Source organism: Phyllostomus discolor, chromosome 5 (genome assembly GCF_004126475.2).
Source record: "Phyllostomus discolor isolate MPI-MPIP mPhyDis1 chromosome 5, mPhyDis1.pri.v3, whole genome shotgun sequence".
Classification (NCBI taxonomy): domain Eukaryota; kingdom Metazoa; phylum Chordata; class Mammalia; order Chiroptera; family Phyllostomidae; genus Phyllostomus; species Phyllostomus discolor.
Genome location: NC_040907.2, coordinates 148,447,661 through 148,466,860, shown reverse-complemented (window position 1 = coordinate 148,466,860; position 19,200 = coordinate 148,447,661). Strand labels below are relative to the sequence as shown.

General features: G+C 38.5%; 1 pseudogene; it reads left to right on the top strand.

Annotated features, from left to right (window-relative positions):
• The first annotated feature begins 11,648 nt into the window (after positions 1-11,648).
• Positions 11,649-13,148, top strand: LOC114496068 (annotated as a pseudogene).
• The last annotated feature ends 6,052 nt before the right edge of the window (positions 13,149-19,200 follow it).

The following is a 19,200-nucleotide window of genomic DNA, read 5'->3' as shown; positions in this document are numbered from 1 at the left end:
CCTCTGCTTCATAGTATGTGCCTTTTTGACTCTTAGGGTGAATAATTAAATAGATTATTTACTTTGACCTTTGTTCTTGAAAGCCCAATTCTGGAGATCCTGGAGTTAACAAATTTGTGGTCCAGCCAAGATACTGTCATTTTTTAACAAACTATAGGAAAGATCCCTGAAAGTATAGCCCTAAGATACTGTTATTTTTTAAAACCTCATGTGGTTGACAATGAGTGAAGTAATGTTTTCCTCAAAAATTTGTTCAATTTCCGATCAAGATGGTGGTGTAGGTCCACATGGTTTTCTTTCTCACAAAATCAAAGTAAAAATGACAGCTAAAATACAAAACAACTGTCACCCATAAATGTCAGAAAATTGAGCTGTCTGAAAGTCCAACAACCAAGAAATTAAAGTCACATTCATCCCAATTTGTAGGAAGAGTGGAGATGCAGAGACATGGGATGGATGGTTCCACACCTATGTGTGGTGGATAAAAATTGGAATGGATACCTGAGGAATGAGAGATCCCAGCCCCACACCAGAGCACCCAGCTCAAGGATTTAGTGCCAGAAAAATAAGTCCCATACCTTCTGACTGTAAAATCAGTGATGGTTGGGGTGGCAGAATAAACTGAGGGATTCTCAGGTGTTCCCTCTTCAAGTGCCCAAAACAGGCTTAGGGCTTATGAACTCACTCTCTCTGGGCTTCAGCACTCGGACAGCAGCTAGAAGAACACCGGTAAGACATGGGGAAAACTGAAGTGTCTGGCACCAGGGCAAGTGCCAGGGTGGACAGCTTCCTCCTGGAAAAATACCCAAACAGTAGCTGTTGTCCTTTTCCTTAGCCCTCCATGACATTTAGACACAGTGCAGAGATGCCATTTCTAAGACTCTATCAACCTGGTTCACATGGGATGCTCCACACTGACAATTACCTAGTGCTCCCTCCACTCCATCCAACTTATAGGTGTGTTTTTCTCCAATAGGATATGCTACATATTGTGGATTCGGAGTCACAACAGCTCTACCAGATACATACAAACACAGGGAGGTTGCCAAAATGAGGAGACAAAGCAATATGGCTCCAGTAATTCCAGCCAACATGGACACATAGGTAGATACGTTTTGCTTCCTTGCATGACCAAAAGAAGAACAACAAATTTAAAACAAACAAACAAAAATCCCAAAACTGCCAGAAAATTGAACTGTAAAGAACTCTGACAACCAAGGAGTTAAAGAAGAAACATTCATCCAGATGAGTGTGCTGAAACAAAGAAATAGGGGCCAAATGAATGTACAGGTGAAAATGCCAGGAAAAGAAGTAAGCAATGAGGAGATAGCCAATCTATCAGATGCAGAGTTCAAAACACTGGTAATCAGGGTGCTCAGAAATGACTGAGTTTCATTGCAAAACAGAGGAAGAAGTGAAGGCATACAAAATGAAATAAAGAAAAATATATATGGAACCGACAGTGAAGGGAAGAAACCAAAACTCAAATCAATGATTTGAAACAGAAGGAGGAAATGAACATTCAAATGGAACAGAAGGAAGAAAGAAGAATTCAAAAAAATTAGAAGAGGCTTAAGAACCTTCGGGACAGCTATAAACATTCCAGCATCTGAATCACAGGGGAGCCAAAAGAAGAGGAAGAGCAAGAAGTTGAAAACTTATTTGAAAAAATAATGAAAAAAATCTTCCCCAATCTGGTGAAGGAAATAGACTTCCAGGAAGTCCAGGACGCTCAGGGCATCCCAACATGATTGGACCCAAAGAGGAAAACAGCAAGGCACATCATAATTAAATTAATCAAGATTAAAGATAGTGAGAGAATCTTAAGAATCTTAAAAGGGAAAGAAAAGGAGGCAGTTACACACAAAGCAGTTCCCATGAGATTATCATATGATTTCTCAAAAGAAACTTTACAGGCAAGATAGGGCAGGAAAGAATTATTCAAAGTCACGAAAGGCAAGGAACTACATCCAACATTACTCTATGCAGCAAAGCATAGAGTAATGTTGCACTTCATCTGCCATTTAGAATGAAATGGCAGATGAAGTGCTTCCCAAATAAGGTCAAGTTAAAGGAATTCATCATAACCAACCTCTTATTATATGAAATGTTAAAGGGACTTACCTAAGAAAAAGATGATGATCAAAAATATGAACAGTATAAAGACAGCAAACTCACAACTATCAACAACTGATCCTAAAAAACAAAGACAAACTATGTAAACAACTATAACTGGCATAGAATCACAGAAATGGAGATCAATTGGAGGGTTATCAGGGGGCAGGCAGAGGGGGGATACTTGGGGGAAAGGTAAAGGGAATAATATGCATAATGGGTAGGTACAAAATAGACAAGGATATATTAAGTACAGTATAGGAAATGTAGAAGCCAAAGAACTTCCATGTCTGATCCATGGACATGAAATAAAGGGGCAGGGGAAACTGGTGGCAGGGGTGTGCAGGGTAGAGGGGCATAAAAGGCAGAAAAAAGTGGAACAACTGTAACAGCCAAATCAATAAAATATACTTTAAAAAAAAAGAAAAGTAATGTGGCCCACAGAAAGAACAGAACAAAGCTACAGAAAAAGAACTCAACAACATGGACATAAGCAAGCTACCCAGTGCAGAGTTCAACACACTGCTTTATAAGGATTCTCAAGGAACTCATTGGATACTTCAACAACACAAAAAAGACCCAGGCAGAAATGAAGGTTACACTAACTGAAATAAATAAAATCTACAGGGAATGAACAATGGGGTGCATGAAGCTAAGAATCAAATCAATGATTTAGAACATAAGGAAAGAAAAAGCATTCAATCAGTGTAGCAAGAAGAAAAAAGAATTTTAAAAAATGAGGATGGGCTAAGGAGTCTGTGAGACAATTTCAAACATACCAACATTCAAATCATAGGGTTGCTGAAAGGAGAAGAGTTAGAGCAAAATTGAAAACTTATTTTTTAAAGAAAAAAGTTCACTAATTTGGTGAAGGAAATAGACATGCCAGTACAGAAAGCACAGAGAGTCCCAAACAAGAAGGACACAAAGAGGATCACACAAATATGCAGCACAGTTAAAATGCCAAAGGTTAATGATAGAATTTTAAAAGCAACAAGAGAAAAGCATATAGTTACTCACATAGTAGTGCCTATAACACTCTCAGCTGATTTCATAAAAGAAATGTTGCAGGCCAAAAGGGACTGGGAAGAAGTATTCAGAATGAAGAAAGCAAGGATCTACAATGTAGGTTACTCTATCCAGCAAAGCTATCATTTAGAATGAAAGGACAGATAAAGTACTTCTCAGACCATGTAAAGTTAAAAGAGTTCATCAGGTCCTGGCTGGTATAGCTCAGTGGATTGAGCACAGGCCTGCGAACCAAAGCATCACCAATTTGATTCCCAGTCAGGGCACATGCCTGGGTTGCAGGCCATATCCCCAGTATGGGGTGCTGTGGCAGATATCAGCTAGCAGTATCCATCCCTGCTGCAGATGCTCATGGAAACATGAGAAAAACATACACAGACAACCAGGTCCTGTGGGGAAATAGGGACAGAATGGCCACTCTCTCTAGTGGAGAGTACCCCAAGCCCCCGTCTCAGTATGTTTTTATTAGGAATACAAACTCAGTTTGTGGATTCACAGTCTGGCAGAAAATATTAAAAGGAATGGGTAACTTTTAAAGGTGCTGACAGAGCTCCCACTGGGATTCTGGGCAAAGTTTGGAGTTTTATCATTTGAAAAGACTACAGGGCCCAAAGAGCTAATTTTGGTTTCCTGTCTGTGCCTTCAAATTTTAATTTAATAACATCCTCCAGCAAACAGATCTCACAGGATCTTGCATTTTCTATGTCCCAGGCCTGATTACCCCAGGGGTCCTCCAACTCTCGTCTGGACTGTACTGCCCCTGTTATTTCCACAGGCCTGAGTCAACAGAGGAGACAAAGTCAGCCAGGTCACTTGGATTTTTCACATCTAAGAACAAGGACTCAGGCTTTGACAAAGCCGAGGGGGCAGGGGTTGATGTCTATCACCCCTTCATTTCCACAGCCCTGAGTTTCTTCCCTGAGGCCTCCTTGTGACCATGCCTGTCTTAGGCAATTCCCTCCATGGGAAATCTTACCCGTCATTGGCTAACTGATCAAGCATAGGAGGCCAGGCACAGAACAGGCAGCGTTCATGCCAGGGAAATAAATTTTGTCTCCTTAGTGGCTACTGGTCCAGAGGTTTCTTACTATGCCTAAGTCACGGAGGGGTTACAGCTTCCTGAGACCAGACAGGACGGACCCCAACAGGGTGTGCTTGAGGCAACCATACATTGATGTTTCACTCCCTCTCTCTCCCTCCCTTTCCCATCTCTATAAAATAAATAAATGAAATCTTTAAAAAAAAAGAGTTCATCATAACCATGTCATTATTATATGAAATGTTAAAGGGACTTATTTAAGACAAGGAATACCCAAACTATGAACATTAAAATGGCAATAAATTTACAACTATGAACAACTGAGTCAAAAAAAACAAACTGAGCAAACAAGCAGAACGGGAATAGAATCATGGATATGGAGTTCATTTGGAGGGTTATCAGTTGGGAAGGGGAAGGAGAGAATGAAGGAAAAAGTGCAGGGTTTAAGAAGTACAGATTGGGAGGTACAGAATAGAAAGGGAGATGTTAAGAAGAGTATAGAAACTTGAATATCCAAGGAATTTATATGCATGACACATGGACATGAATTAAGGGGGGTATTGCTGAAGGGAATTGGGGGAACCAGGCGGAGGGAGTCATAGATGAAAAAAGGAGAAAACTATTTTATTGATTATATAGCATAATCAATAAAATACAAAATAAATTAAAAACTTAGAAATTGTTCATCATTCTGGAATCTCATTTAACGACCCATTGAGAATTTATAACTTTGGGGTGATCCTCATATTTAAAAAGTATTTCTTCTTTAATGTTTTATCAAACATTAGTGTGTATTGTCCTACAAAATGAAAGCCTTTTGAAATATTTTAATGTACTGTACTAACAGCCTAGCTAAACTTAGAGAGCATTACTCACTCATCTTGAATACCCGTGTTGCATCAATTAATTAGCTAAGGAAATTTACACATATTTTACACCAAACTCTGCCTCCACCAAAGAAAACACTGAAAAGAGGAATTATTATTTTTAGTTTTTAATCCGTGAAAGGAAAGTACAACGAGTGGGACATCCACCCAGTGTCACAGAGCTCATAGCCACAAAACTGGGATTGGAAATTAAGCTTTCTATGCCCACTGTGATGCCATATGGCTGCCTCAAGAACTGTTTTAGGAAAATAAAACCAAACACCCATAACATTAGTCTCCCTGGGTTTGTGTGCCACTGACTGTTCACTAAACAATAGACTTCACATTAAATAGAAACCCTTATTTGGCTCCAAGGATAACAGTACAGATTCTCAAGAGAAGAAATGCAAGACAGAGAATATTCTCTTCTCCATCTCTCCATCACTGAGGGAAGAACCCATGTCAGAGAAGTTCCAGGGGAAGTCTTGAAAAAACAGTCACCTCTCGTTCACCTCCATGCACAGCTTTTCCCATGGCCTTGTTGGCCTGTTATTGTCAGGAATAATGGAATGATGTATGCACAGCAAAGAAGGGGGATTTTAGGCAGGATCTCAGGTATAGATTCTATGGAGGTGGAAGACAGGGGCTTCAGTGGACAAACCCACAGCATGAACTAGTATTACATGCAGACCCAATCAAGGAACATTTAATGACCATGAGGATCCACATATCACTGCAATGACATGTCTTACTGGATCACTAATAGTAATGCTTGTACAAAGGCATATTCTGTAAAGACACCAAATATTTGTCCTAACTACATTACTATGATTATGTCTAAGCTCCATTAGTAAGAAAAATTAACACTTGTCAAGACCCCATTTACACAATATTTCATTCCTTATGTTAACAGGGAGACTGACAAGTTACAGAATTTTCACATCCATCATATCTCTTTTATTTATTTTATTTTAATAATTTCTCAAGTACAGTTTTCTGCCCTTTACCCCCATTCCAGCCCACCAGTCATTCCTCCCCACCTCCCTCCCATTTCTACCCTCCTAGATTTTGTGCATGTGTCCTTTATATTTCTTCCTCTAAACCCTTTCCATTCTCCCCTGAAATTCCCTCCCCTCTCCCCTCTGATCACTGTCAGCCTGTCCTCTATTTCATCACATCTCTTTTGATATACTCAGTTACCTTCGCTGAAGGTAAAATTATGCCCATTTGAAGGATGAGGCAGCTGGCCATGAAGTTTCAGCACCCAGTTTCAAGGACACAGAGTTTTGCACCCTTTCTTAGAAGTAAACATTCAGTTTCAGCAAGTTCCTCAGCACATATTGAGTGTGTACTGTGTATGGTTCAGTGCCCTGTGACTTACCTTAATCAGTAACTATCAAATAAACATTAACTGAGTCAATATTGCAGGACAGGCTGATGAAAACAAGGGTCAGAAATTTTACTGTAAACTCTAGAAGTTGAGTGAGTCCAGGTGTTGGCAAACCTTTATCCAGGACAAAGAGCAGCACAAAATTGCTGCCTCAATAACACAGCTTTGTATTCTAACAGTCATGCTACCAAGTCTTGGTTGAAATGAACTCAGTGACTCTATTTTCATATAACCACATCAATCTTTGAGAAATACCTTACTTTCTGACACAACCATATATCCCAGGCCCATCTTGTTCTCCTCCTGCCCGAGCTCTCTAGCTGGCCATTTCTCCAATAAACCACATTTCTTAGTTTAAAATGCGGCTTAGAAGTAAAGCTCTGTGCACTAGGTGTACTCACTGCTATCACAGCCACCAGTCTTCTCAGTGAACAGAACTAGGGAATATATGCATTGTGTGTGTGTGTGTGTGTGTGTGTGTGTGTGTACACACACACTGGGTACTTTGAATTCATAATGATATACCTTATTCTAATCCAACACAACAGGGTATTTTTCTCTTTCTGTGTTTATACCTCCTTTTGCTGACTATGGTGAACTTGTTTCCCTTCTTCCTTAGTTTATTTACTTATTTGATCATTTCCCTTATGAAACCAATCCTTTATGTCTGCCACAAAACTTTCCCCTGGGTAAGGATATTCTCCTTACCCTACTTGGGATACAACAATCACCAGGCCACACTACCTGTGGATGGCCACCATATCCTGATGAGGCCCTGGTACTCTGCAACAGACTGCTCCAGATGTGGATACTGTTTGAGCTCTGATACTCCACCTGGGACACCCATCTGAAAGGAAGCCCTTCTTCTCCTGCTGGGCCTCTGATTCCGCAGGTCAAACAGCCTCCCTTGTGTGGTCATTATCAGGTGAACCTTGGCTCCCTGAACCAGGTAGCTTCCCCCACCTGTCCTTGGAGGGGCCTGCCTCACCTCTCCTGGCTGTGACACCCCATGCTTGACTACCCCTTCGTGACTATGCCCCTTTTCTCTCTCCTCGACTCTAGGTCACATTGCAAGGCAGTTTTATCCTCTGCATCATACCCTCTGCTCCCCTCTAAAGCTCTGACACCCCAATAAATAAACCATAAATAGGTAAATCTCAATCATAAAACTTCAAAGAAATTTTAAATGGGTAAAACCTTGAAAACACAATTCACAAATAAATAACTGCACAAGGAATACATGCAAAAGTGATCTGCATCATTATACAACAAAGGAATACAAAAGAAAAGAATGGGATACCTCTCCTGTCTGGGGGCACTCAGCTGGTTGAAACATTGCCCCATACACCAAAAGGTTGTGTGTTTGATCCACATTCAGAGCACATATCTAGGTTGTGGGTTTTACCCCAGGTCAGGATGTATACAGGAGGCAAGTGATCTGTTTCTCTCTCATCTCTCTCTCTCTCTTGCCCTCTCTCTCCCCCTCTCCCCTCATTCTCTCTCTCTTCCTCTCTCCCTTTCTTCCTCTCTCTCTCTAAAATCAATAAGTATATTCTCAGGTGGGTTTTAAAAAGATAGAAAAAGTCCTAGAATATATTGTTGAAATAAGATCCAGCAATACGTTTACTATGGGAGACATTACACAAAAAATTCATAAATATTAGACATAAAAGCATGGAATGACACCCTGGGTGAATATCAAGGGCAAGAAAGCTAATGTGGCAACATTAATACCTGGCAAAACAAAATTAGAGTGAGAAGTGTTCCTGGGATATATGTATATTGGCAAAAGAAATGCATATGTGTCTAATGGTACAATTTTAAATTAAATAAAGCCCAAGCTAAAAATATTAAATTCACAACACTAACTGATGATTTTAACATATTTTTCAGAAAACAATCAAACATAGCAAGCAGTAGAAAAATGAGAACTATTTAGAAGATTTGCATAATATTAATTAAACAGAAACATCAAGAAATTGATCCTCAATAATTAGAAAACATACAGTATCTTCAAGTGCAAATGGAAACATTTACTAAATTGACAATGAGCTAGGCCACAAATGAAGCATCAATATCTTCTTAAAACATAAACCTCCCATGGGAGAGAAAAGAAGATGGCAAGGAAGGGACTTAGGTATCCCCCATCACTGAGTAGGAGCGTATATCGCACCCCTCCTCCTGGAACCAATTTGGAAATAAAACTAAAGACGGGACTAGACACCTGAAATAAACTGAAAGTTAGTTGAAAAGGGGGCTTTTAACCAAGCAATGTAACAATAAAGGAACTATCACAATAGATGGGAAGGGTGAGGTCATTTAAGAGGCTGGTCCATTCACAAGGACAGCAAGCCAGGGCAGCAGCCCAGCTGTGGGAGCTTACACTTGAAAGAACAGAAGTGGTGAACACAAACCAGGCTCTCAGACACAGAACCCTGGGTTTGGAATAAGCAGACCACACAGCACCAAGCAGTGAAAGTCACAGGGTTTGTCTCTGCTAGGGAGAGACGAGACCCACTAGACATGAAGCCACTAGTAGTTTTTCTTTTTTCTCTCATAATTCTCAAAGTTGCCAAAACACAGGTCTTGTGTTTGCAAACACTCACCTTGAGCCCCACAGCAAAGGGAAGGCAGCACAGACTGCAATCTCTCAAGGAGAGTCTAGGGTGGGAGGCGCTAGGGAGCAACGTGGGTGAGTGGCTATGGTGCTTTCTGTGCCAGGATATACCTGTGTTCTATAGTAACCATCTTGCTTGAGAAAGCAAGCCTCTCCCAGTGGAAAATCATGGCCTTACCATCACCCCACATTCCCTCTGGAACCCTGTTCCCCCACCTTTCATCTTTTCCCCCTTTTCTGTGGTTTGGCTTTTGCTTGTTTTGTGTGTGTCTTTTTCTTTTATTCTCCCTTTTCCCCCATTCCTCATTTTAAACCCTGCTGAGAAGGTAACAGCATAGGCAGACTCAGAGGATGTCAGAGGTTGGCTGTAGTATGCAACCATACCATATATTCTCCCAGGAAACAGACTGGTGTCTCCACCTTGGGGGAAAGCCATGGAAATGCCCTCCAAGTTTCCAGCACACCCCAAATCTGGACTCTGGAGGTCCTACCCAAAAGCCTACTAGGGCCCCCACTCTGCTGAATACAGGGAAATAATCCTGAACAGACTCAGATCACTGACTCAGGGGTAGAGGAACACACCCACCATCTTCTCTTAAGTCTGAAAGGCACCTGCCATGGGAGATCCAGGAGTCCCATTCCCCTGACACCAGAAGAAGCCATCTCAGGAACATTCAGGTCTATGACTAGGCTAAGGCAATAGCAGCCCAGCAGGCAGAGACAGACAGAGCAGATCCTCCAGTGACTTGGCTTGTTTGCTGACATACCCATATTGTTGTTAAAACTGAGCTGTGCAAAGCAACATGGCCCATCCTGGGTTCAGCCAAACCTGGAGGAATCAGTCACAAAGTGTGGATTGCTAGTAGCCTCAAACAGACTGCCAAGGGCTAAATGTGAACAACATCTGATTGAGATTAGAGTAGAGCCACATCCAAAGGGAGAATCAAACAGCCAAGCATTAAAGTCTCCTTAGACAAATTTTATTTTGTTCTTTTTTGTCACTGTCATTATTTTTTCCTTTTCATAGCCTTTTATTAATATTTTTCCTAACTTTTTATTTGCATCCATTTTTATTGCTTTATTTTTTCTGTCATATCTTTTACTTTACTGTTACCATTGATTACCCCATTCTCCTTTATTGTTTTTGTTTGTCATTCTTTCCCTTTGTCCTGTTTTCCTATTTTTCTCTTTTAATTCATTATTCATATTAGGTGTCCCGCATTTGTCCCTCCCATAATCACTTTTCCATCCTTTTGTCTTCTCTTATTCTTTTTCTCTTATTTCCCTCTTTTTATAATCCATTTTTCTTATTCTCTGATCTTTTGTCATTGAAATTGCTGTTGTGGTTGATGGGATTGCTTGTTTTGGTTTCACTTTTTGTGTTGTTTTGCTTTGTTCTGTCAGATCCAATACAACAGCCTTCAAAACACTGTGGGAGTTGAGCCTCTCAGTCTGCCAGTCAGGCAGAGGGAAGATGCCACCAATGAATGCACCAACAATAACCAGGACCAAAATACAACAGGAGAACCCACATAACCCACACAGGACACCCCTAGAGCATCCAGATCAGGAGATCAAGGAGTCAGCATCACTGGTTACCATAACAGAACTCCTAACACATACAGCTACCCTACTCAAGATCAGGAGCTCAAGAAACTTTTTCACTTGTTTGACAAAACAAGACAGGGAGTCAAAGCAGATCTATTTAAACATAAAAACAACTACAAAGAGACAGCTAAAATGCAGAAACAAATAAACAACCTCTAAATGAAAAGAAAGCAGGAATTTCCAGAAAAAGAGCTAAAAGAAATTGAGGCAAGTAATTATCAGACATTGAATCCAAAGTAATGGTTATCAGGAGCTCAAGAAACTTAGAGAGAACTCAAAGAACTTAGTGAAAACTACATCAGTCTGAGAAAAGTCATAGAAACTATGAATAAGAACCAAATGAAAAGGAAGAAGGGAATATCTGAAATGCAGAACACACCAGAAGGAATTAAAAGCAGGCTGGATGAAACAGAAGACTGAGTCAGCAATCTGGCAGACAAGGCAGAAAGAAAACTCAGAGCAACAAAATAGAGAAAAAAACTTCAAAAAATGAGAAGGGTTTAAGGGAACTTTAGGACAACATAAAATGTAACATAACAACATTTGCATCATAGGAATACAACATGGAGAAGAAAGGGAGGAAGTTATAGAAAACTTGTTTGACAAAATAATGAAAGAAAACTTCCCTAACTTGAAGGAAGAAGTCATGCAAGGTCAGGAAACACAGAAAGTCCTAATCAAGATGAATCCAAAGAGGCCTACACCAAGACACATGACAATTAAAATGGCAAAGTTTAAAAAACAAAGAGAGAATCTTAAAGACAGAAAGAGAAACAATTAGTTACCTACAAGAGTGCTTTGATAAAGCTGTCAGCTGATTTTTCAACAGAAACAATACATGCCAGAAGGGATTGACATGAAATCTTCCAGTAATGAAAAGGAAGGTCAAGCAGCCAAGATTTCTCTACCCAGCAAGCCTCTCATTTAGAATGGAAGGTGACCCCCACCCTGCCATGGAGGTACCTGGGAAAGGCAGAGAAAAATATGGCAGATGGCAAGGAGCCAATGGCTGTTGTCGGTGGGTGTGGGGACACTGGAGGCTGGGAAGGTTGCTGGAACCATGTAAAGAATTTCCTCAGGTGATCTGGATTCTTCATGCACCCTGATTTCTAACTGAGCAAAGAATCTCTCCAGTTTTTGTTAGATACCTGTAAAGTTCTAGTCATTGAGCTGGCTACTTAGGATATGAGCTCCTGAAAAATCTGGCATTGTCTGGTTTTAGACAAATTCATGTTATAGACATGGACACTATAGATTCTTCCAATCTAAATAGGCAGTTTTTATTTAGGCCTAAAAATGCTGGAAGACGCAAAGCTGAGGTTGCTGCAGAATTTCTAAATGACCGAGTTCCTAATTGCAATGTAGTCCCACATTTCAACAAGATCCAGGCTTTTAATGACACTTTCTATCAACGATTTCACATAATTGTATTTGGACTAGACTCTATCATAGCCAGAAGATAGATAAACAGCTTGCTGATATCTCTCCTAAATTATGAAGATGGTGCATTAAATCCAAGCTCCATTGTCCCTTTGATAGATGGGGGAACAGAAGGCTTTAAAGAGAATGCCTGGGTGATTCTGCCTGGAATGATTGCTTGTATTGAATGCACACTGGAACTTTGTCCACCACAGGTCAATTTTACCATGTGCACCATTGCATCTATGCCCAGGCTACCAGAACACTGTATTGAGTATGGAAGGGTATTACAGTGGCCTAAGGAGCAACCTTTTGGAGAAGGGGTTCCACTAGGTGGAGATGATTCTGATCACTTTCAATGAATTTTCCAAAAACCCCTAGACAGGACATCACAATGTAGTATTAAAGGTGTTACATATAGACTCACTCAAGAGGTAGTGAAATGAATCATTCCTGCAGTAGCTTCCACAAATGAAGTCACTGAAGCTGTGTGTACCACTGAGGTTTTTAAAATAGCCACAAGTGCATACATTCCACTTAGTAATGACATGGTGTTCAATGATGTAGATGGACTGTACACATACACATTTGAAGCACAGAGAAAAGAAAACTGCCCAGCTTGTAGCCAGCTTCCACAAAATATTCGGTTTTCTCCATCAGCTAAACTACAGGAAGTTTTGGATTATCTAACCAATAGTGCTTCTCTGCAGATGAAATCTCCAGCCATCACAGCCACATTAGAGGGAAAAAATAGAACACTTTACTTACAGCCAGTAACTTCTACTGAAGAACGAACAAGACCAAATCTCTCCAAGACATTGAAAGAATTGGGACTTGTTGATGGGCAAGAACTGGCAGTTGTTGATGTCACCACACCACAGACTGTACTATTCAAACTCCATTTTTCTTCTTAAGGAAAATAAATCTGCACATAATAGAAAACTGATGGAAATGTTACACTTTATGAATGCTAAAAAAAATTAATTGATTCATTGTTAACATTAGTGTTGCTGGAATTTTACTTTTTTGTTTGAATATAATGAACCAGTCTTTTTGAAGACAGAATTTGGAGTTGGTGTTTGGAAGCATTTTCACCAGTATGGGAAATGATGCCTGGAGAGAGAGATCATGAGCAATTTCATTGCTTCTTTTACAGGAGACAAATACACTCTTGTGTATGAATTTTGTTCTTATGGTCAAGGAATGCATTCCTCAGCTTTAATTTGAGCACCCACATATACAAAAGATGTCCCTTTAAAGAAAATTAAGTTTTAAATAACATTAAAGGTTATAACTTGACATCTGGAGCATATTCAACATAGCCTACATCTTGCTTGTTTAATATTCATTTAATGGTGGCTATCCAATTGAATATTAATTTTTGCAAAGGTTACCTTGTCCGTAATAATTTGTAAATAGTGTCAGAACTGAATACTTATTCAGGGAAATGGGAAACATTTCCATGTGTTTACTTGCAGTGCTATAGAGGCCAATATGCACAACATTAAAGCCAAGACATGGATGTTTAAAGGAATTTAATGTTTATACAGTTATCACTGATGCTTTTGCACTATTTATTAATAAAATTATATTTTGTCTACTCTTGTCACTGAAACTTAAAAAAAATATATTAAGGGTAGTAAGTCACTCTGTAGTATTATAGGAATAATTTTTAAATGTGTAGCAAAATTACAAATACAAAGGTTTATGGCCCCTGATTAATCCTTTTGCCACAGTAAATATCTATTGTTTTAATTTAATTTGCTCGAACATAATACTATAATAAAAATGGAATAACTATACTTTTATATTAATGTCTCTTAAAAATTGCCTCCTCCCAAACCCTGCAAAAAAATAACACTAAGTCTTAAAAGAAAATCAAGCATAAGTACTGAAAAATGAATGTAAGTATCTCAGGGTGGGAACATGTAGTATATGTCTTCACTGTTTGGATTAGATGGCAATTTTCTTTTCAGTCTTTGTAATTACATATCGCTGGGTTAAATTGTCATTAATTCTTTCTAGTTCCATGTTGACAAATAACTTGTTTCATTATAAAATCATGTGATGAATTTGTCTAAGTAAAAAATAAAGAAAGGAAAAGAAAATGGAAGACAAAATAGAGAGCTTCCAAGACAAAACCAAAAATGGCTGAAGTACATTTCCACCAAACCAGCATTTCAAGACATGCTAAAGAAACTCCTTTAAGAAGTGAAATTGGCCAGGCGGTGAAGGACAAATACCATAGGATCTCACCCTTTAACTGGAACATAATGAACAAAAGAAAACAGCAAGAAAAACATAACCAGAGACACTGAAAGTAAGAACAGTCTGACAGTAACCAGAGAGGAGGTGAGAGGAGATAATGGGGGAAAGGGTTTTCATGAACTACTATAAAGGACACATGGACAAAACCAAGGGGGAAGGTGGAAGCAAGAGAGGGAGGGGGTTTTGGTTGTGGTGAGGGGTGCAGTAGGGGGGAAATGCAGATAACTGTAATTGAACAACAATAAAATAATTTTATAAAAACTCCTTTAAGAAGAAGAAAATATGGAGACAAAGAGGAACGCAGGTACAAAGGGGAAAAATGGCAGTGAATAAGTACTTATAATAATAACCTTAAATGTAAATGGATTAAATGATCCAATCAAAAGACATAGGGTAGCTGAATAGAAAACAGGACCTGCATAGATACTGTCTGCACAAGGACCACCTCAGAACAAAAAATTTACACTGACTGAAAGTGAACAGATGGAAAAAATATTCCATGCAAATGAAGATGAAAAGAATGCTAGGGTAGCAATAGTTCCATATGAACAAATAGACTACAAACAAAGTCCATAATAAAAGACAAAGGGGGACACTACATAATACTTAAGGGTTCGGTCCAACAAAAGGATATAACCCTTCTAAACATATACACACCCAATATAGAACCACGTAAATATATAAAGAAGGTCTTGCAGGACTTTAAGAAAGAGAATGATAGCCATGCAGTTATAGTCAGGGATTTTAACAGTCTACTGCCAACAATGGACAGACCTTCCAAATAAAAAAAATCATAAGGATATAGCAGCATTAAATGACAAACTAGAGCAAGTGGATCTAACTGATATCAACAGAACATTTCACCCCAAAGAAGCAAAATATACATTCTTCTCAAATGCACATGGATCATTCTCAAAGACAGACCACATGGTAGAACACAAATAAGCCTTACCAAATTCAAGGAAATTGAAATCAAGAATTTTCTTGGATCACAATGCCCTGAAAGTAGAAATCAACATGAAAAAAAACACTCAAATACATGGAGGATCAATAAAACAGTTTTAAACAAAGAATAGGTTAACAATGAGATCAAGAAAGAAATAAAAAATTACCAGGAAACAAATGAAAATAAACACACAACAACACAAAAGCTACAGGACACAGTGAATGCAGCAATGAGAGGGAAGTTCATAGCTATGCAGGCCTGCTTAAAAAGAAAGAAAAATCTCAAATAAACAACCTAAACCTATATCTAAAAGAACTAGAAAAGAACAAAGTTCTGAGTGAGTAGAAGGAAGGAAATGATCACAATCAGAGCAGAAATAAGTGACATAGACACTAAAAAAAATTCAAAAGATTGATGAATCCAGGAGCTGGTATATTGAAACAAATTAACAAACCTTTAACTTGACTTATTAAGAAGAAAAAAAAGAAACAACCCAATAAGTAAAATCAGAAATGAAAGGTGAGAAGTAACAACTGATACCCCAGAACACAAAGGATTGTAAGAAATTACCATGAACAACTATACACCAAGAAATTGGATGACCTGGGGAAAATGGAGAAGTTTCTAGAAACATATGGTCTTCCAAAACTGAATCAGGAAGAAGCAGAAAACCTGAGTAGGACCAATAACGACTAGGGAAATTGAAGTAGTAACCAGAGAGGAGTGAGGAGAAGGATAATACAGGAAGGGCCATTACGGAACATGTATAAAGGACACTTGGACAAAAACAAAGGGAGAAGGTCAATGGTGGGAGACAGGGATGGGTGGGATGGGGGGTGTGATGGGGTGTAAATGGAGACATCTGTGGTTGAACAATAATTAAAAATAATAACTTTTAATAATTTGAAATATATGAAGAGGTATTGCCTATTTTTAAAAAAATTCCCAGCACATAAAAGCCCCAGAGAGATGACTTCACAGACAAATTATACCAATCATTCAAAGAAGAGCTAACACCTATCCTTCTCAAAATATTCCCAAAAATTCAAAAACAGGGGAGTCTTCCAATTCCAAACTCTTTTTACATGACCAGTATTATCCTAATTCCAAACCAGGTAAAGACATAACAAAAAAAGAAAATTTCAGGCCAATATCTCTGATGAACTTAGATGGTAAAATCCTCAACAAAATATTAGCAAACCATATCCAACAATACACCAAAAAATCATATACCCTTATCAAGTGGGTTTTATCCAGGATGGTACAATCCTGGATGGTACAATATCCATAAATCAACACACATGATACATCACATAAACAAAGTGGAGGACAAAAATTACATGATTACATCAATAGATATGGAAAAAGCATTTGATAACATTCAGCACACATTTATGATAAAAACACTCAGCAAAATGGGAATACAGAGAGCGTTCCTCAACGTAACAATGGCCATATATGAAAAACATACTACCAACATCAGACTCAATGGGCAAAAACTAAAAGTATTTCCCTTAAGGTCAGGAAAGAGACAGGGGTGTCTGCAATCACTACTTGCAGTCAACATAGTACTGGAAGTCCTAGCCACAGTGATCAGACAAGAAATAAAGGGCATCCCAACTGAATATTTTTTAAAAAATTAGTAACAACTGATATGAAAAAGAAGGGACATCTAAATTGAAAAAGAAGTAAGCTGTCATTATTCACAGTCAACATGATATTATATATAGAAAACTGTGTAGTTCCCCCCCCCTCACCAAAATCTACTCATCCTAATAAACACATTTGGCAAAGTAGCAGGTTCCAAAGTCAATATTTAAAATTGATGCCATTCTTATACACCAATAATGAACTATCAGAAATAGAAATTAATACAACAATTCCATTTACTATTGCAAAAATAATAATAATAAAGTACTTAGGGATAAATTTACCAAGGAGGTAAAAGATCTATACTCACAAAACTATAGGATACTGAAGAAAGAAACTAAGGAGGCTACAAACAAGTGGGAAAAAATACCTTATCATGGACTGGAAAAATTAATATCATTAATATGTCCACAGTACCCAAGCAATCTATAAATTCAATGCAATTCCTACTAAGATACCAAGGACACACTGCACAGATCTGGAACAAATATTACAAAAATTTATATGGACCCTAAAATAAACCCCAAAGCTTCAGCAGTCTTGAGACAAAGGAAACAAGTTGGAAGGATAACAATTCCTGATATCAAAAAATACTACAAGGCCAAGGCCACTGTAATCAAAGCAGTCTTGTACTGGCATGAGAACAGACACACAGATCAATGGAACAGAATGGAGAGCCCAGAAATAAACCCAAGTTTTTATGGTCAATTAATATTTGATAAAGGAGGCAAGAGCATCCAATGGAGTAAACAAAGTCTCTTCAATGAATGGTGTTGGAAGAACTGGACTGGTACATTCAAAACAAATGAATCTAGATCACCTTCTTACACAATACACCAGAAAAAAACTCAAGATGGATAAAAGACTTACACATAAATAGTGATACCACAAAAATCTTAGAGGAAAGCACAAGCACTAAAATTTTCAATGTCTCACATAGTGATGTTTTTCACAATATAACTCCTAGGGCAAGGGAAATAAAAGACAAATAACCACTTGGAACTACATCAAATGAAAAATCTTTGGCACAGTTAAACCATCCTAAAAATGAAAAGGGGATCAACTGCATGGGAGAATGCATTTGCCAAAGATACATTCAAAAGGGTTTAACCTCAAAAATACATAAAGAGCTTATATGACTCAACACCAGGAAGACACAAAAACCAACCAAAAAAGGGGGGGAGACAAAGGAACTGCATAAACATTTCTCCAAGGAGGATATACAGATGGCCGGTAGACATATAAAAAAATGCTCAACATCACTAGCCATCAGAGAGATGCAAATTAAAACCATAATGAGTTATCACCTCACACCCATCACAATGGTTATCATTAATAAATCAACAAACATGTTCTGGTGAGCATGAGGAGAAAAGGTCGAACCCAAGTGCACTATAGAGGAATTTCTCACTGGTGCAGCCATTGTGGAAAATAGTATAGAAGTTCCTCAAAAACTAAAAATGGAACCTCTTTTGACCCAGCATTTTTGCTCCTGAGATTATACCCTAAGAGTCCCAATCCACCCATTTCAAAGAATTTATGCACCCCCATTTTTATAGCAGTCCTATTTACAATAGCCAAGATTTGGAAACAGCCTAAGTGCCCATCAGTAATTGAGTGGATTAAAAACTGTGGTACATCTGCACAATGAAATACTAGGCAACAGAAAGAAGGAATTCTGACCTTTCGCAAAAGCAAAAGGAACTGGAGAGTATTATGCTAAGTTAAATAAGCCAGTCGGTGAAAGACAAATACCATATGATCTCACTTATAAGATGAATCTATGGACAAAATAAGCTAATGAGCAAAATAGAACTAGAGACATGGAATCATATAACAGACTGACAGCTGTAAGAGGGGAGGGGACAGGCAGGGACTGATTGAAAAAAGGTGAAGGGATGAGTAAATGAACATTTGTGAAGGACCCTTGGACACGGACTATGGGTGTGGGGATGGTCTAGGGAAGTGTGGTGTGTGCTGGGCAAAGGGTGGCAAAGGGCCAACTGTAATAGCATAAACAATAAAAGAGTAAAAATGTAATATCTTCAGCAGATTCAGAGAGACAAATGATAGCAAACAGATTCAACACTATAAGAGAAATTATTAACCTAAGCTATTACATAAATCAATTATATTAACATGTGTTTTACATTTTAATTTTATATAACTTTAATGCTAAAAAGCAGATTTTTAAAAAATTATTGACTTTACAGAGAAAGGGATGGAGAAAGAGAGAAAACATCGATTTGTTCT